Below are 20,202 nucleotides of genomic sequence, written 5' to 3'. Positions count from 1 at the left end.
GTGTGCCTGTCCCACTCCTTTTCCTTGCTAGCCTGTCACAACCATTACTAAAATATGCTTATCTCATATATGCAAATAGCAGGATATTTATAAGATTCTTTGAAATTTCCATAATTGTGCTGTAAAAAAAAAAAAAAATCTCTTTGCTTATCTCACAAAGTGTTGTAACCACAGTGTTACTTTTATTGAAATCCAAAAATCACTCGGCAAAATAAGAATAGTTAGAAAACTGTCAGGTTTTTATATTTTTGAAATAGAAGGGAAAGAAAGTGAGCAAACCAGGCTTTATTATTTTAAATTAGAAACTTTAATGCTCACCAAAAAGGATATAAACTGTAAATGTATTTTAGCAGTTCCTAGAGAAAAAAGAGAGAGGTTTTAATAATAACACTGTGTGCTCCTATATCATTTTCATTAGAAAAATCTTGGAGCACTTTCAGCTTATTAAAGAATGGAATGCCTCAGAAGGCTCTGGGGAGGCGCTAGAGGAAAGTCAAGAAACAAACATGAATCCACATTATTATCCACCCTGTGGTTCCCTGGAGCTCCTGTCACCCCTGGCAGGGACAGCAGCTGCCCCTGGCACTGTGGGGGCCCCTCTGCTCCCTCTGCTCATTCTGTGCATGAGGGAGCCAAGACATGGAAGGATTTTCCCAAACCTCAGCTCCTGCCCTGGGGGGACACAGCAGGAGCTCTGCAGAATTCCTTTTGGGAATTCTGGTGCTCTCTGGCCTCACATGAGTGGGTTCCTCTCCGTGTTCCTCACAGGAACGTGTCCAGGCAGGCTGCAGTGAATCACCCTGGGAATGATGTGGAGAGGACAGAAAAAAGAAGATATTAGCCTAAATTTAGCAAGAGTGGTAAAATGTTCACTGGAGCAACAAAAGGAGGAAGAGAGGCTGTAAAGGTAGGGGGTATTCCCTGGCCTGATGAAGAAAATAATATTAAAAACTCCCCAGTGTTTAATTTCAGGAAATCCAATAGCCCAAGCAAGCGCCCAGAAGAGGAACAGCGTGTTAACATATCTTAGATAAACAGGAGCCAAGTTGTTACCCTGACAGGAACACGAGAGAGCCCATCAGTGCAGAGGGGAGAATAATAAATTAAAAACCAGATGGTTCAAAGATGTGATTGCGTCTTCAGCTTCAGCAGGAAGAGAGAAGGGGAATACATATGGATTGCAGGCAGGCCAGGAACACAAAAGCTTGGAAAAAACACAAGAACAGGAGAGGCAGGCTCATCAGAATGAAATTAATTAAAAGAGCAGGACATCGAGTTATTTTAGGTCCCAGCGGTAGAAACACCAGAATTCCAAGCTCCATTCTTCATTTATACATAAAGTTTCCTGTTTCATCCCTGCTCAAAAAAGGACCTCTTCCTTTCTGAGCTAGATAGTGAGTCAAGGCAGATGGGAATTATTCTGAGCTTGGAGAAAACAAAGAAGCACAAATTAATGGCTTACTGGCAGAAAGGCAGTTTGAAGCACTTTGCCAAAGCACATTTTATTCCTACCCTTATCCTACATAGATATTTTTTCCTTTAATTCTGCTCAGCACAGAAATGCATGACTAAGCAGAGATCCATATCTGCATCGTGCATAGGCTGGAGGGGGCATTAAAACAGGCAAAAATCAGACAAAAGGAGTGGGGGAGAGTCTGCAGTGGCTGTGCAGTGACTTAACAACTTGCTGCATGTCGTTCAGCACACAGAAAATAGAACAAAACAGAACAACCCCCTCTTGCCAGCTTGAACTCTCTCATCCCATCGTTTCTGTGTGGGTTTCTGTGCATCTGCCTGCATTCTGTCACACATATATGGACATATGTACATGCACTCCCATCCCTGGGTGTTCCACAAGCTCTGATTGGAGAGGAGGAGTCCTCGTGGCCATGGGCACCTTGGCCAAAATCCCACTTTGCCATGAGAGGAAGTTGAGGCTTTGGCTGGAGAAGGGGCAGGGTTTTACTCCAGCCTCCTCTGCAGCAGTAAAGCTCTAAATCTGCAGCAGGGCTCTCCCTGCCCGGGATTATGTTCAGCCATTTCTGGGAGAAGTCTGGAAATGGTTTAACTGTGCAAATTTATCATGCATAAACAGTTTAAGTTATGATAACGATAATATTTCAGTCTTAATTTGGCAAAATGATGGAGGCAGAAACTCAAACTGCACTTGTGTTTGAACAGTGTTGATTCCTCCATAACTATTAACTTCCAAGACCTCAATTTGATATCCCCTGGGAACAGATTCCCTCTGTGCTGAGGCTGTTAGAAGCAGGAGATCAGGAGGTGGAGGTTCAGTTCTTGTTAGGAGATTTTCAGCTGCTTTCTTAACTTCCTGACACCTCCTTTCCCCTGGTGTAAAATTAGGATAATGACATTTCTTCATATGACAGTAGCTTAAAGCTGAAATGCTCAGGTGGAAGGTGTTCTACACTTCAGAGATTATTGTTTATTACCACCACTGCTATTACTGATATTTCTGAGAGTTTCACTCTCATGTATGCAATAAGGGCAAAATATTATGAACATTTTGCCTGATTTTGAACTTAAAACCAATTTTGTTGTGAATTAATTCCTTTGAATAGAATTATTCCTGAACTACATCAACTGGGGACCAGCTGCTGACCCCAAGTGTTTAAGAACTCCAGATAATCACCGATGAAAGGAGACAAAAATACATTTTATCTAAGAAGTATCTAATGTTGTGATAGAAACTGAAATTAAAGTATAATCCAGAGAGAGAGGGAGAGAGAGGGAGAGAGAGGGAGAGAGTATTCTTTAATTAAAATCAGCTACCTCAAAAGATGGATTTTCTCAGGAGTGAAATTTGCACTGTGCTGAAGGCTTTCCACTTAAATCCTTGATGATGCAAGGAAAAAGAATTCTCAGGGAGTAATATTGGCATTAGCAGATAGCCACATGCCACTGCACAATAAGGGAAAATCTGCAGAGAAAAAGATGTATGGCCAACAGAATGGAAAGATGCACAAACCAGGAAACTCCCTGAAACACAACCACATGATTGTTGAGCAGCAAATGAATAGCTTGGCAGAGAAAGGGACACGAGATACAGGCTTGGGGATAGAGAAGGGAAATAAACCCAGAAGCAGCAGAGATCAGTGAAAACAAGGGGCACTTTCTGCCAGGAGATATGTTAAAAATACTGAAAGAGGGTTTTAGAAAACGTGTTCAGGAGGATCCATGGGCCTCCCACCACCTCCGTGGCAGTTCCTGGGCAAGCACAGGTGGGTTCAGGGCATGGGGATGGTGTGGAGGCAGTGGGGACAGTGGGAACAGGGGGGAGCCAGGTGGGAGCAGCAGGTGAGAGCCAGCATCCCCTGGGGCTGGGCAGCACTGCCTTCCCCACTGCAGAGCTGCTGCTGCTGCTGCTGCTGATGATGACGATGATGATGATGATGATGATGCTGATGATGATGATGATGATGCTGATGATGATGGTGGCAGCTGTGCTGAGGGGAGCACTCCCAATGGCTGCTCATTGGGAATCCTGCTCCCTTCCCAGGTTGGCTGCCATCCCAGATGGCTCCCTGAGCACAGGGAGGGCTCCTGGCCAGGCAGAGTGCTGGATAGCTCTGGAACTGTGGCAGGATTACCTTGCAGAAACTCCCTTTCAGCAGCATTTATTGCATTGTGTGCAGCAGAGAAGGTTCCAGCAGCTGCTTCAGCTGCTCTCCTCACATGCAAACCTCTCCTGCAGGAATCTTGTCCAACAGCCAGGTGGGCTCTGGGAGAAGTGGTTCTGCTGCAGTGAGGAAAATATATCTCTTTATTTTTTAATCTTTTTTTTCCTTTTCAAAAAAAAACCAAAAAAAAACAGGGCTAAGGTGGAGGAGCTGCTGCAGAGGTGTCACACCTCCGGGAAATGGGCAGGGTGTGGGCAGCTCCCTGTGCTCACCTCATTGCCAGGGACAGCACACCCAGAGCTCCAGTGCCTGGAAATACCTCACAGCTTTGCTCTGTGTGATGCAAATGGTTTTGCAGGAAGAGCCTAAACCCAAATTGTTAGTCTAATATTGGCCAGGATATTGCAGCCAGGCAGGATGGGATATGTAGCAGGGGACGTTTTAATGTGTCAGATTAAAACACCTCTGCAAATCTTGGCTGAGTTCAGGTTCCCAAAGAGCTGTTGTGGATTCAGGACAGATTTCAGTTCAAGCAGAAGGGTTGGCTAATCATTAAAATACATCATACAGGTAATCTGGCTCGCACTCCCAGACCTTTAGAGGTATTTTAACACCCACAGTACTCCAAGTGCTAAAACAGCTTGACCAAATTTGGCATTCAGCATCTCCTGAAAGGAAAACAGAGCTCACAGCAGCTGAAGAGCGAGGCCTTCTCAGTGATGTGACTTACAGGGGAAATCAGAGGCTCCTCCTGAGCTGAGCCCCACGTTCCCAGAGCTCCCAGCTCCCCTGTGAGCACAGATGCCTCGAGAGCAGGGGCTGGTGTCCGTGGCAGAGGGGAGCAGAGGAGCTGAGAGCCAGCCCTGGTGGGGCATGCTGGCGAGCAGTGTTCACATATTAACAGATTTCCACTCAAACTGGCAAATAGGGATGTCTATGCTCGAGATGCTGTGTGAAAGCCAAGGCAACAAAAGTCAAAATGTGCATACGAGAATATGTGGCACACACAGTATATGTCACAATGTTTACCATCACTTCAAAACATGCACCCGCCCACAGCTCTTCACTAGCAGCGTCCTGGAACTTCTCCAATTGGGATTTGCTATATGAAGCAAAAGTCAATTAAAATCAGCCATTATTGTACAGATCATGAGATCCATAGTAGGAGATCCCATAGTCATCCCAGATGCTCATTAATAGCAGTGTGTTGTAAACAATCCAGGACAATTGCTTGGGGTTTGTAGACTTTTCTGATGGCTGTGTTTGCTCAGTTAACATGCAACATTTTTAAATGGGTTGGATTAAAATTTTTAGCAAATATCAAATTCCCCAGAAACACAGTTCTGTTGCATTCTGGAAGTGTTTCAAATGTAGGTCAGAGTCGGTGAGGATGCTTAGCTAGTGAAAACAGAGACAGGGGGAGGAAGATCTGGGGAAGGGAAATTCTGTCTGCCCAGCTTGCAGAGGAGCCCCAGCTCGCCCACCTTCCCCACAGAGCTGCTGCTGGTGAGCTGTGGTGACTCATCCCTGCATCACAGCAGTGCCACAGCTCCAGCTGGAAAGGCACCACCTGCTGAAGCCTGCTGTCCTTCCCTGCTCCCCTCAGTGTCTTGAGGAGCTCCTCCATGCAGTCAAGGAAATGTGATTTTCCAGGGAGGTAAAACTGTGCAGCCCCCTGTCCAGGAGCTCATGTGACTGTACAGATCCAAACCCATGATTGTTTGGGAAGATTTAATGGCCTGATTCAGTGAAACCCATGCAAGAATGGCCTGGAGCTGAGATAATCTTTGGGGTAGATGGAAGCTTCCAGTCCTTCAGATAGAGCCAAACACCAGCATCCATCTCCCAGCTCCCAGGTGAGGCCAGGCCAGAACTACAGGTGAACCTGACCCTTCAGTCCTGCTCAGAAACAAAACACTGGCAGGGCTTTTTGGCCAAATAAAACATCAGCTCAATATGAAACAAACGTCTTTGTTTTGGAAAAAGATTGCCCCACCCCTACACACACACACACAAATGCACACACTAATTTTTAGGGATGACTTATAAACAAAAAATCTGTAATTAGCACAATTTTGTTTGTAACTAGCAGGGATAAGTTGTTTGCTTTAGTGCCAATATCAGTAGCAATGGAAGTGCACTTGCTCTTTTGTTTTCAACTCTTTCACTACCTCTTTGTGTTTACTTTCAAGGTGAGATCAGTATCTGGAAACATGATCTCATTTATGCTGTTATCATTTTATGAACTTCAGCAAATCTACTCCTGATAATGTATTATAATTATACTGGTAATCAGAACTGGATTTGAAAATGCAGGAAGCCTGGTGCCAACTGCCACTGTGTGTCTGACCAGATCACAAAAGGAAAACAACAGTTACTGGCATTTATTGTCAGGGGAGCTTCAACTCAGATCCGCAGCCAGATACGGACTGCAAAAATGAAATGGCTGTTCATTTCATATGTGCACCTCATTTCTGTGGATTTTCAGACTCTCATCCTAGTCTCTGTCATGCTTGTTCCCATTTTCCTCTCAGTTTTCCTTTAAGAGAAGCTTCCCTGCTCTAAAGCCAAATGCAATGTTCCCTGCTGTGATGGATTCCTTCTTTTTCCTTCCTAATTGGAGCCATTTCATCAGATTGAATTTTGACAAAGATAGTAATTGTCATCCAATTTTAAGGCAATGACAAGATCAATATGAATTCTCAGATGACAAGTATTATTACTGGGTGAGCACAAAGAAACAATGAAAATGAAAAATCCATGTTCTAGGGATCAAAACAGTTGGAGGCACATGCTTGCCTTGATCCACGTGTGTGTGAATCCTCTTTCAACAATAGAGGCAGTGCCTGTGCATGGATGGGGTAGAACAGATGGCCTTTGCCAGGCAAATAGTGCAGGAAAACGAGCACCCAGTGCTTTAGTGCATTGCAGTTTGGGTAATGTGGGACTCAATTAACTTGCCACCAAACAGGCTTGCAGGGAAAATTACCCACAGCCCCATCTCAGAGAATTCTGCTCCTCCCTAACATTTTGTGCTCCTTCTGTTTCCCAAATGCCAGGAGTAGGTGCCCAAGAAAACCCTGCTTCTTTAGGGTAAATACATCCAAACTGTATTTATGTAGGCAGAAGTAGTTGATTATTTTTATAACATTGTTTAAATGAGATGATCTGATTAGTTAATGGCCCAAAGAGTTCAGGCAGAGTTCAGATAAGGATCTAAAACCAGCAGCAGCATCTTCAGGCGTTCTCCACACCACGCTGGTTTTGGGAGGGATTCTGCCATGTATGCAGGGCTTGCCAGGTACTGTCATGTTGTTTTAGCAGGTTCACCCTGCAACAAGACATTTCTTCAAGGCATTTGACCCTCAGAGCTCAGCTCCTGTTCTGGATTTGCTGCTCAGAGTGCATCCATTGCACACACCTGTCTGGCCATTAAACCACAGCTCCTCCTTTCCCACCCCAAAGTGTTAAATCCAAGGAATTAGAACCGGGTTTCTTTTTTTCTTTTTCTTTTTCATTATTTATATTCAAAATACATTTTAACAGAGGAAAGGCAAAATAATGCATGGTTGTGGTGCTAATTGGCAGCTGCTCTGGGTAACAGCCGTGACAAGTTTCAGCTCTGTCCACTCCAAGGCAGCCAAGTCATTAAGGGTTTCCAGGCAGAGATTTGGGTTATGAAACCCAACACTCACTGCTGGTGTCCCTGCACTGCTGAGCACGTTCCCAGCCACCCCAATGCAGGTTCAGTGGGATTATGATCCGTGGAGGAAGGCCTCAGCCAGGCACTGAAAAGATGTTTGTTAGCCTCCAAAATATAAATAAAATATTTACAAAGAGAATAATTGACTTTTGATGTTTACTTCAGGCTATGGTTAAGCAGGCAGTGTCTGTACTAAGCAATGCAGTGACCACCTGCCACAAATGCTGTGATATTTGACAGATCCTTTTCTGCCAAGAACTATAATTCCTATTTAAATCTAAATAGAGGAGCCATGAATGCAGATTTCTCATCACAAAGACACTGATGTTAATCCCCAGTACAGAAAAATAAGAAAAGCCAGAACGTTTTATTGGATTTTATATGGAAGATAATTAAACAGTATTTCTTCTTTACTTGGTATACAGCATCCCATCAACCTTCCTGCTGAAATTTGTTTATAAAGAAAGCCAGAAAGTTTTATTACATTTTTATGTAAAAGAAAATTAGCATTTTGTGTATTTGAACTTACATTACAATAACAAAAAGTGGGTAAACAAAAAATGACCAAAGAATGATGAAAATAAACAGAAAAAAAAAAAAAAACTAAGGAAAGCAAAACACTGTTCTCATACACACAATTTCATATTCCAAGCATGCAGACTAAATAAATGTTTGTGTGCATATGTATGTATTGTATAAATTCATGTACCAAGCAGTTCTGGAAAGCTGAGCTGATGGAAGTTAGGAAATGCTGGAATTAGATGTGCTTGCACACCCCTCATTTGCCCTTTTTGACTGTGGACACAGAACGTATGCTGGGCTTTTTTCCACACACACACCCCCCACAGAAAATGGTGCAGTGTAGGCAGAAAATTGGCTGTGAGAATGATGTAATCTCTGCGAGCTGCTTTGCAGGAGCTGTTTCTGCTCTGCCCACCAGGCAGTTTGGTATTTTGGATGTACCCAAGGAAGTTCTGGTGCCTGTTCCCCAGCAGGTGGGCGCTGCCAGTCTGAGCTGTGCGAACGGGGCCGGGGGTGCCTTTCAAGGGAGCTCATTAGCACAGGGGAGGGGGCAGCTGTATCCAGGGCTGCATCCTCGGCATCTCAAATGCTTCCCTTCAGCCTGTGCTGCCATTTACTGCACTATGTGATGCATGTGGATTTTCCAAACAAAAGATGTTTATGAGGAGAGTATATTTTAAGATCCCTTTCATGACTGCACAGACCCCTCTCCAAGCAGATGGCCTGACAGTTGCAAGAAAACTATTCATAAGCCAGAAGTAGCGTTTAAAATTCTTTTTTTTTTTTAAAAAAAAAAAAGACAGTTTGTTCTCTGTGTACATTTTAAGCAGGTACTAATTCTGTCTGTGGCAGCACCTTCCCCAGCCCGCAGCACCACAGCACCCTCCTGGCTGCTCCCATGCCCTGAAATTCCAATTCCATTCGCTGCTAACTTGGAGTAACGTTGGAGGTACAACAGTTTCCCTTGTGTACCCAAAATAGGAGGGACCCACAGAGAAAATGTTTCTTGCGAGTGTGTAGGAACAAGAATTTTCTAAGCATGTGAATATTTTCAATTCCATTTCCATTCCCAGCCTTGACTGCTACCGAGATATTGTTAACGGTCTTTGGGGAGAATGACCAGCTGAGAACACAGGAACTAAACCTGAGCCACTTCAGCATTCCCAAGTCCATGTATTTGGGGAGGAACCTGAAGCAATGGCTTCACACAGCTGCATTTGCTGACCCTTTTAATTGCCTGCACAGAACCTCCTGCTCGAAGGAAAGCAGCCCTTCCATATCATGCACTTGATAAATAAATAATGCCATCCCTCTGGAGACAAGAATTCCATCTCAGCACAAGGACAGGGACTGAGTGTCCTTCCAGTCTGGGGAGATGGTTTGTTTTTGCTTTTCCTTCACCTCAGGAGCTGAGGCTTATTATTTGTCACATCAAACACATTTAGAAGTGTTTCTGAAAAATTTGCCTAATATCCTGCAGCAATGAGTTGCAGGGTTGATTATACACTGCATGAATGTTTTCAGCATTTTCCCTTCACCTTTCCATGCATATTTGTGCTTCAGAGAAAGCAGAATAAATAGCCCCTTCTCTCTGCCTCTGTTATATCATCTTTTACTCTTGTGTTTTGTAAACTAAACAATGCTAGTCTTTTTAATCACTTTTTAGATGGAAGCCTCTTTCCTCATGTGTTTAATCATTTTTGCTGCACTTTTCTGCTGCAGAAATACATACATGTGGGCATAGACACCCTGGAGCAATCAAAAAGTCTGCTAAGAACAGGTTTTAAGGCTTCACAGAGGTTTGCTCTTTGCTCCCAAAACAATTCCTGTTCATCTCACTCTGAAGTCACTTTTGGAAAGAGGGTCCAGGGGGGCTGTGCAGGGGCTGAGCTGTGTGTGCAGGTGTGCAGGTGAAAAGGGAGAGGCAGGACAAAAGCCAGAGGCTGGAGCAGGGCAGGAATGGTTGGTGCTGTGTGAGGATGAGTGTGATGGTGTTCACAGGGGTCCCAGGATGAGGAAAGAGATGAGGATCTGACTCAGAAGGCTGATTTATTATTTTATGATATATATTACATTAAAACTATACTAAAAGAATAGAAGAAAGGATTTCATCAGAAGGCTGGCTAAGAATAGAACAAGAAAAAATGATTAACAAAGGCTTGTGGCTCCAACAGAGAGTCCGAGCCAGCTGACTGTGATTGGCCATTCATTAGAAACAACCCCATGAGCCCAATCCCAGATGCCCGTGTTGCATTCCACAGCAGCAGATAACCATTGGGTACATTTTGTTCCTGAGGCCTCTCAGCTTCTCAGGAGGAGCAATCCTAAGGAAAGGGTTTTCCATAAGAGATGTGTGTGACAGATGAGCCTTCCCAAGCACACCCTTCCCACAGGTACTGTGTGCATGCTCCATGCTCCTGGGGCTCTCCTCCACTCCAGGCTGCCCCAGCAGCAGGGCTGGGAGGGCAGCTCTGGTGCTGCTGCTCTGCTCTGCCCAAAAGAGAACCTGAACAAGGAGTAAGAACCTGCTGAAGGTGATGCCCAAAGAGGCTCCCGGGAGCAGAGGCTGGGCTGAGTTAAAGAATAAAGTGAGGATTTATTAAAAGGCTTTCAGAGGATGTACCTTGGCCAGTACAAGAGCCCAGCCATGGCTCTGCCCAAGATGGACCCTGAGTCAGGAATTTTCACACTTTTATAAGTTTTGGTCCATTTCTATATTGGGGTTCATTGTCCAGTTCCAGCTCCAGGTTGTGCAGTCCCACCCTCTGTTTGCTCCCCTCCATTCCCTGCTGTTTGCAGTCTTTGGGCTGAAGCTGCAGAGCTGTCCTTGGTTCTGGGCTGGGAAAGGATTGTTCTGTGTGCCTGAGCTGTGAGAGAGCTGCTGACCCTGTGTGTGGAGCTCAGAGTCACACACCAGTGCAGTGCAGAGCCTGGGAAATACGAAAGCTCAAACTGAAGGCATCAAAATCTCCAGGAGGAATTTGCTCTCCAGCTGGGAGCAGGGTCCTCATGGAGGGGCAGTCAAGGCACTTCTCCTTTGGCAGCCTTTGCTTCTCTGCCCTGCAGGAGCTTTTTGCTTGTTCCTTTCTGGATCCAGAATCTCTGTGTATTGTAAAGCCTGAACCTTTTCAGCACACGCTTCATCAGGGGAGTGGACTGGCTCTCCATGGGTTAAGACCAAGACCAAATCCATTTTGCATAGGATTCCCCCAGTCTAATTTTCGCCCTCCAACTTTCCTTCCATTCTTAAAATCCAGCTTGAATATATCTTGTCCTTGGAAAGGTCTTTGCTAATCCTGTTGGTAGTTTTAAATGCTATGTAAACATTTCCATTGTGGATTAATGTGCTGTTTCAAAGCAGGAGAGATTTTAAGATTGCCATTAATTCAGAGAAAGAGACTTCTGTCACTATTACAGTTCTTTTGGAATCTTAATTTCATTCAATGTCCCTTTGAAGGCTTTGCACTAGAGTGTTAAATGAATGCTATCAAAAGCCATATTAAAGAGGATTGTATGTAGTTGACCAGGGTTCATGCTAGGGCCTAGTTTTAGACAATATCTTACATTGAAAATATGGTTCTTCAATTATACCTTCTATTGCAGAAATGAAATTACCTTGAACGCTTGGGTGTAGTAGGCTTATTTCTCAGAATACAATAGAAAATGGTCAAATTCTTCCTCACAGTAAAACATATCTGATTAAAAAATGAAAGAGAGAGAAAAATGTGAAAAGCAAAATCAGTCATAAGAACCCAGGGATCGGTGAAAAGAAAGCTTGGACAAAGGCTCTGCATTTGAGTAGCCCAAATAATTCCAGGATTGTCTGAATGCTTCAAGCAGAAGTGTCTAAAGTGCCTCATGTTCTGCCAGCTGATTCAGGATGCTGCAAAGGGGGATCAGAGGGCCAAATATGCAGAAGCTTTTAAATACTTTCCCACTATTCACAGTAATCAAAGTAACTTGCAAATACATCTTCTTAGCAAAACTTGACATCTTTGAGATCACAATCGTATAAAATAATTGATACAATTAGAGGTATGGAGCTACATTTTGTGTAACTGCAGCTATTCACATTTATTATGTTTCTAAGTGTTTTCTTGTCTGCTTTCCCAACTCATAATGTACATCTGATTTATTTGGGAAATTATAATGACTGCAGTCCTTCCCTGGGTTTTTTTGGGGTTTTTTTTTTAGGTTTTTTTGGGGTTTTTGTTGTTGTTGTTGTTTTGGGGGGGGGGGGTGGTTTTTTGGGGGTTTTTTTTTGTTTTTTTTTTGCTTTTTGTGGTTTTTTTTATTTTGTTTTTTGGGTGGGTTTTTTTGTTGTTGTTTTGGGTTTTTGTTCTGTTTTCTTTTTTGGTTTTTTGGGGTTTTTTTGTTTGTTTGTTTGTGGTTTTTGCTTTTTGTGGGTTTTTTCTTTTGTTTTTGGGTGTTTTTTTGTTGTTGTTGTTGTTTTGGTTTTTTGTTCTGTTTTGTTTTTTGGTTTTTTGGTTTTTTGGTTGGTTGGTTGGTTTTTGCTTTTTGTGGTTTTTTCGTTTTGTTTTTGGGTGGTTTTTTGTTGTTGTTTTGGTTTTTTGTTCTGTTTTGTTTTTTGGTTTTGGGGGTTTTTTTGTTTTGTTTTTGGGTGGTTTTGTTGTTGTTGTTCTTTTGGTTTTTTGTTCTGTTTTGTTTTTTGTTTTTTGGAGGGGTTTTGTTTGTTTGTTTTTGTTTTTTGCTTTTTGTGGGTTTTTTGTTTTGTTTTTGGGTGGTTTTGTTGTTGTTGTTGTTGTTCTTTTGGTTTTTTGTTCTGTTTTGTTTTTTGGTTTTTGGATTTTTTGTTTGTTTGGTTGGTTTTTGCTTTTTGTGGTTTTTTTATTTTGTTTTCGGGTGGTTTTTTGTTGTTGTTGTTGTTGTTTTGGTTTTTTGTTCTGTTTTGGTTTTGGGGGTTTTTTTGTTTGTTTGTTTTTGTTTTTTGCTTTTTGTGGGTTTTTTATTTTGGTTTTGGGTGGTTTTTTGTTGTTCTTTTGGTTTTTTGTTCTGTTTTGGTTTTTGTTTTTGGGGGTTTTTTGTTTGTTTTTGTTTTTTGCTTTTTGTGGGTTTTTCATTTTGTTTTTTGGTGGTTTGTTGTTGTTGTTGTTTTGGTTCTTTGTTCTGTTTTGTTCTTTGGGGTTTTTTTTTGTTTTGTTTTTGGGTGGTTTGTTGTTGTTGTTTAGGTTCTTTGTTCTGTTTGTTCTTTGGGGTTTTCCCTGCCGTGTTTCAGGTGTGTTCTCAGCGTGCAGAGGGCGCAGCAGCCCTTGGCCCGGCTGCCCTGGCAGGCAGTGCTGGCACCATGGGCTGGCTCTCCCTGGGCTGACTCTGCTGCTGCTGCTGCAGACACACAGAGGCGGCTCTGCAGCTCCCCAGCTGCCTGCCCAGCTCAGGATTACAGCTTGAGGACAGGTAAGGATGACAGCGAGGGGAGAGGATCCCATGTCCCTACATCCGCAGGGAGCCCGTGCTCCGGCCTGCTGGCATCAGCCGTGTAAGCCTCTCACTCATCCGCCTCGGGAGGAGGGATTTGCTCAGCCTTGGGTGTTCTGCCCAGCTTTTGATGTGCTGGCTGAGAGAACGCCGTGCTTGCCTGTGTGTATGGGAATTAATTATGAATTTAGGCTGTATAGAGCAATCTTGTGGACTCCTGCTTCATCAGTAATCTGATCTGCAGGCCACTGCACTGCTGAGGGCCTCAATGCACGCTGCAGGCACCATCACTGGAAGGAGCAGACATCTGGGTGCACTTTGGGATGTTTCACCATTTGTGTGCAGTTTGGGATGTTTCACCAATTGTGGGGACTTTATGTGGAATTTGGGGCGTTTGACCAACTCTTCACATTAAATTCTTACCATCCTCCTCTCATCAGGAGGGCAGCTTATGGTGAGAGGCCAGAGCGCCAGGGTAAGTGTTGTTCTCCCCACTGAAAAGTTGTCCTATGGAAAAGATTTCACTGATTTTCTTTCCCAGAGGAAGCAGGTTAGAGTGCAGGTCTGGCCTGTGGGCATGGACAGAGTGCACCTTGAGGCTCCTGCTGCCCTCAGGGACAGAGTAAAATGTCCCAACAGCCACAGCTGAACAGCAAAACACAAGAGGGAAGTGGTTATTTTCTTCTTTTAACCAGCCTCTTCTTATTTGTAAACTAATTAAAATTGTTCTTTGGCAATTTGATACCCCAAGCCACCACCTGTAGGAACCTTATTGTTTGGTAAAAAGGAATCATTTTTGTTTTCCATAAGAGACCTGGATAGGACAAAGAAACATTTCTATATTGTATGCATTGGCAAGAAGGATTAGACAGGCTGTAATCTTGGTCAGTCTGACTTCTGCAATTATGGAAAATTACAAAGATTGATGTTACTTGCAATTTCTCTTATTCACAAACTGGTACAGGATGAATCTTCTCTTTTGAAATACATATTTCACTAAAACTAGAGTACATATGAAGTGATTTCTTTTTCTTTCTCTTCCCCATCAGATTGATAATAGTCTGTGTAGGAAAGAGCTGAAAAACACAAAAAAGAAAAAGTTGGAGGTATTTGAATTGTCATGGCAATATCCTGGATTTTTCAAGAAGTTTGGTTCTGTTTAGCTAGTCACTTTAATTTTCCTTCACTAACTTGTCTCCATTCTCTGCCACAATGATAATTCTTTATATGACTGTCAGCCCTTTGCATTGTGACAGCTTAAATTAATGTTTTGATATTTCTCTCTTTGTAAGAATACAACAAAGAAGACAACTGCCAAGGATAGGACAGAAACTATATGAATGTAAAACAGACACTGCGCACCAATAAAGCCAGAAGGAATAATTTTCATGTTACTGCCTTGTTAATCAGCTTTTGCAACAGCTAATCCTGAAGTCTTTGGGCTCTCTGGGCCAGCATGGCCCTGGTGCTTCATCTGGGCTGTGGGGAACTTCTTAGGGGGACCTTGGGCATTTCTGGGAGTGCTGCAGCCCCTTGGGGCTGGGGGGGTTCAACAGCTCAGGCAGGCTGGTTCAGCCTCTGGTGCTGCACAACCACACACTGGGCTTTGCTGGATTGGGCTGTTTTACCCTCACAACCCTGACACCCTTCTGCACAGTGACACCCCTCTGCACAGTGACACCCTTCTGCACAGTGACACCCCTCTGCACAGTGACACCCTTCTGCACAGTGACACCCTTCTGCACAGAGACACCCTTCTGCACAGTGACACCCTCTGCACAGTGACACCCTTCTGCACAGTGACACCCTGTGCACAGTGACACCCCTCTGCACAGAGACACCCTTCTGCACAGTGACACCCCTCTGCACAGTGACACCCTCTGCACAGTGACACCCTTCTGCACAGTGACACCCCTCTGCACAGAGACACCCCTCTGCACAGTGAAACCCCTCTGCACAGTGAAACCCCTCTGCACAGTGACACCCTTCTGCACAGTGACACCCCTCTGCACAGAGACACCCCTCTGCACAGTGACACCCTTCTGCACAGTGACACCCTTCTGCACAGTGACACCCTTCTGCACAGAGACACCCCTCTGCACAGTGACACCCCTCTGCACAGTGACACCCTTCTGCACAGTGACACCCTTCTGCACAGTGACACCCCTCTGCACAGAGACACCCCTCTGCACAGTGAAACCCCTCTGCACAGTGAAACCCCTCTGCACAGTGACACCCCTCTGCACAGAGACACCCTCTGCACAGAGACACCCTCTGCACAGAGACACCCTTCTGCACAGTGACACCCTCTGCACAGTGACACCCTGTGCACAGTGACACCCTTCTGCACAGTGACACCCTCTGCACAGTGACACCCCTCTGCACAGTGACACCCCTCTGCACAGAGACACCCCTCTGCACAGTGACACCCTCTGCACAGTGACACCCTTCTGCACAGTGACACCCCTCTGCACAGAGACACCCTTCTGCACAGTGACACCCTTCTGCACAGTGACACCCTTCTGTACAGTGACACCCCTCTGCACAGTGACACCCCTCTGCACAGTGACACCCTTCTGCACAGTGACACCCCTCTGCACAGTGACACCCCTCTGCACAGTGACACCCCTCTGCACAGTGAAACCCCTCTGCACAGTGACACCCCTCTGCACAGTGACACCCCTCTGCACAGAGACACCCTCTGCACAGAGACACCCTCTGCACAGAGACACCCTTCTGCACAGTGACACCCTCTGCACAGTGACACCCTGTGCACAGTGACACCCTTCTGCACAGTGACACCCTCTGCACAGTGACACCCCTCTGCACAGTGACACCCCTCTGCACAGAGACACCCCTCTGCACAGTGACACCCTTCTGCACAGTGACACCCTTCTGCACAGTGACACCCCTCTGCACAGAGACACCCTTCTGCACAGTGACACCCTTCTGCACAGTGACACCCTTCTGTACAGTGACACCCCTCTGCACAGTGACACCCCTCTGCACAGTGACACCCTTCTGCACAGTGAAACCCCTCTGCACAGTGACACCCCTCTGCACAGAGACACCCCTCTGCACAGAGACACCCCTCTGCACAGAGACACCCCTCTGCACAGTGAATCCCTTCTGCACAGTGACACCCTGTGCACAGTGAAACCCTTCTGCACAGTGACACCCTTCTGCACAGTGACACCCTGTGCACAGAGACACCCCTCTGCACAGTGACACCCTTCTGCACAGTGACACCCTCTGCACAGAGACACCCTTCTGCACAGTGAATCCCTTCTGCACAGTGAATCCCTTCTGCAAACCAATGCACGCTCATCTCACTTTTACACACCACCTCTTGAGGGCTGAGAAGATCAGCAAGAAGAACTCCAAAAGGAAGGTGAAGGGGGAGCTGGAAGGGTTTGATTTGGCACTTACAAAAGAAATGATGAAAAGGAATTGTCTTTAAGATTTTGTGGAGGTTTACACCAATCCTTATCTAAGGTTCAAGGCCTTTAGCAGCATCGTTCCTGCTCTTAATGTATGCTTCCAAAATCCCAACCCATCTGGCATTGCTGTAAATGAAGCTTGACTTCAATGAGGATGGTGTTTTTCAATGTTCTTTAAAAAATCCTTTTAAAAAGATCTGAGATATCAGATGCAGTTTAATGTTTCAGTATAGCTGAGGATTTCATTATTACCTTCTCTCATTTTTATCATTTTCCGTCTGTTTCTCCTCTCACACATTCCTTCAGGACCTGGCCTCACCTGAGAGATGAGGAATTTAAATGAAAGTAGAACAAAAAAAAAATCAATTAATCCATTCTTTGTGGCAGAAGCCACCAGATGATGCTGTTACTCTTACAGCTTCTTAGCATGTGAGCAAGATTTCAGTTTTTGAAGGAATGTTGCATTGTTATTAGCTTAGTTTTACAGTAATCCTCTGAGAGAAGCTACCAGCAGAGTGTGTTTTCTGCTTTATTCTCTGTAGGATGCAGTTCTTAGGACAAATTACATTCCTTGGAGTTAAATGTGCAGTGCCATGCTGCAAAGTAGTGTGTTCCAGTAGGAGGAAGATCTCCTGTGATGACTGCAGATACCACTGTTACAGGGTAAAAATAATAATTAAAAAAGGAAAAGCATAAAGCAAATGGGTTTCACTGAGCAGAAAGTCCACGTTACTTCTTGTTTTATAAACAGATCAGAGGCAAACCCCCAAATTCTGTCTCTGTAGAGAAAGAAGAGAGAGTTGTCAGAGCTGGAGCACGCTGAAGAAGGAGAGGACACTCTCATCACTGTGGATGTGCTGGGCCATGTCTGAGAGCCATCAGGAGAGCACTGTTTGCATCTCCAAACATCCCTTGACCTGTGCTTCTCCCTCTTTAACAGAGAGCTGGTCCCAGAGAGCTTCAAAGAATAGATCAAAAGTGTGAGCTGTACTATTTATCTCAATGGACCACAAGTGCTGAAAGCTAGAGATGAAAAATTTAACATCAGATTTGTCAAATATTTCACTGCTGATGGGATCATTTCAGCAGAAATGACCAATGGCAGTGCTTATCCATCAAATTGAAGGTTTAATATAAAAAATAAATAACACGGGAGATAGGGCTTCTAGTGGATGATTCATTTATGCATTTTAATTAAAACCCTTGATTGTTTAAATGCAAATGAAGCAAACTCAGAACTGCCGGTGCATTGCCTCAGCAGCGGCCGGGGCTGGGTTCGCTCAGGGGTGCTGGTGGCAGGGAAGCACAGGGAAGATGTCACTGTCCCTGCTGATGGCCACCAGCTGCTCCTGACCCTGCTCCCAGCAGCAGCAAAGCCCCACCTGAGAGCTCCCGGCCCGGCCTGGGCACTGATCTCACCTGGGCACCTGTGCTGAAGGACACGTGCCAACGTTCGAGCAGTGCCAGGCCTGAACGGTGCCGCCGCATTTCTCTGCACAGACAAAAGCAAGGCACAATCCCTCCCAAGGGTTTCTGGGTTTCACATTCTCCGAACCTCAGAGAAAGGGGAAACACAATTCTTGTCACTTGCTGTGCCTGTGTTGTGCCAAAGTAGAATGCAACATGGAGATTGTTCACCCACAGGGATGGTGTTTTGGTTCCTTGGCGTGTCAGGGCCAAGTGTGCAGCCCCACATTTCTCTTCACAGAGAAAAGCAAGGCACAATTCTTCCCAAGAATGTTCTTATCTCATTGGCTGTGCCTGTGTTGTGCCACAGTAGAATGCAATATGGAAATTGTTTACTCACAGTGATGGTGTTTTGTTTCCTTGGCCTGTCAGGGTGTGTGTGTGTCAGACTGTCACAGGACAGACATGAGATTTAGTGCAGTGTGAGCAGGTGAGTGCTTGGCAGATTCAGTTTAGATGAAATGTATATAGTATAACATAATAAAGTAATTCATTAGCTTTCTGATATCCATGGAGTCAGATGCATCATTCTCTCTCCTTCATTGGAGTCACCTTTGATTTACAATAGAACGAGATAAGATCAAACCAATCTAGAGACTGCCCTCCCTACAACTGAGATTATCTCTGCCCTGGGATCTCCAGGCTGGACCACCATTTAATGTAAAATAAGTTCTTTTTATGTTTTATAGGTCTTGCAAGAAGGAAGAAGCAGGCACACACAGAAGCCAAGTGAGCCCGTTGCAGAGCTGATGCACCCAGGCTTTGCTAAGCCAATTAAGCAATCAAATAAAGGCCACAACTGAAATGGACTCAACAGATCAGTGAAATCAAATGGTGAAAATTAATATACTAGGAAATTAAATCAGAATTATGAAGCTGAGACTGAATTTGATTTGTTGGTCTTGGGCTGGGGATATTTACAGGAAGCAGCTCTTTTCTTTGCAGTCTGAAGGGCATTTGTGTCTGTCAGGTGTGAGGTTTGTGCTGGCTCTTCCCAAAAGAGACCCTCTAAAACAAAGATTGATCCTGACCTGTTCCGCTTAAGGAGGAGGTACAGCCACCACAGTGCTGTCAGCAGCTCTGCCTCATTCTTTTCTACCTTAAATCTCCCTCTTGTAACAAGTTACTAGCTTGCTGCTCTGATTTTCCCTTTCTAACACAGAAAATCTTTCCGTAGAAGTGACACAGATGACAGCCATATCAAGCAGTAACAGCTTTGGGGAAAAAAAAAAAATAAATCCAGAAGAATTTTCCTAATTATTTGCAACATTTACAGAGTTTGGTGTTTACTTTTAGGGACCTGTATGTAGTGCTGTTTCTCCATTATGGAGTGCAAGTATGCAAGTGTGTCTTTGAGATAAGGCAGTATCATCCCGGTATAATGGAAAGGAAATGAAAAGAAAGAGTTCAAAACGCTTTATATTTTGGGATCTTCACTTGTGGTGTTGACAGCAGCTGCAACAAAGATTCAGGTTGAAGACAACTTACAATTCATGTTGAACATCTCCGTGGCATTAGCACAGCCAGTGCCAAGTCTTTTACCTCTGTCCCTGTGGATTGCACAGCCATGAGAAGGAAATGCTCCATGTCCAGAAGCTGTCCATGGTGCTTGGGAAGGAATGCACTTCTCTCCATCAGGATCCTCACTGCCTTCAGAGCCCTGCTCGTGGTGATTAGGACCAGGACTGGTGGATGATGCTCCCGTGGAAGCCTTGAGCCGTGGGGTTACCAGGAAGAGGGTCCCTGTCATGCAATGCCTGCCAGTCTCATTGCAGGCTGCTTGTCAGAGGAGCAGAGATGTGGAGAGCAGGCTGTGGAAACTCATCCTTGTTTCCCAGCTTAGGGAAAAATATTAAGTGGACAGTGCAGTAAAATATATAAAAAATAAATTCTTTGTGAGTTCTTCTATAGCAGTTGCTTCCTCACCCTAGCTTGGGCAATGAATGCAGGTAAATTCCTATCCTGCCCCAGATTAAAATACTTTTTTTTTTTG

General features: G+C 44.6%; 2 long non-coding RNA genes across 2 annotated transcripts in view; one reads left to right on the top strand and one right to left on the bottom strand.

Annotated features, from left to right (window-relative positions):
* The first annotated feature begins 3,082 nt into the window (after positions 1–3,082).
* LOC139597145 (uncharacterized) lies at positions 3,083–20,103 on the top strand. Its single transcript, XR_011681521.1, has 2 exons — positions 3,083–3,242; positions 18,899–20,103. It is a non-coding gene; the product is annotated as an uncharacterized lncRNA (long non-coding RNA).
* Positions 19,923–20,202, bottom strand: part of LOC139597144 (uncharacterized) — a 105,267-nt gene continuing 104,987 nt past the window's right edge. Inside the window, exon 4 of the long non-coding RNA XR_011681520.1 lies at positions 19,923–20,047. This is a non-coding gene — a long non-coding RNA (uncharacterized lncRNA). The remainder of the gene's footprint in view (positions 20,048–20,202) is intronic.

Source organism: Agelaius tricolor, unplaced genomic scaffold, assembly GCF_023055355.1.
Source record: "Agelaius tricolor isolate 1412-34295 unplaced genomic scaffold, bAgeTri1.0.p SCAF_17, whole genome shotgun sequence".
NCBI classification, from domain to species: domain Eukaryota; kingdom Metazoa; phylum Chordata; class Aves; order Passeriformes; family Icteridae; genus Agelaius; species Agelaius tricolor.
Note: the sequence above shows the minus strand (reverse complement) of the source record. Positions and strands in the feature narration are given on the sequence as shown.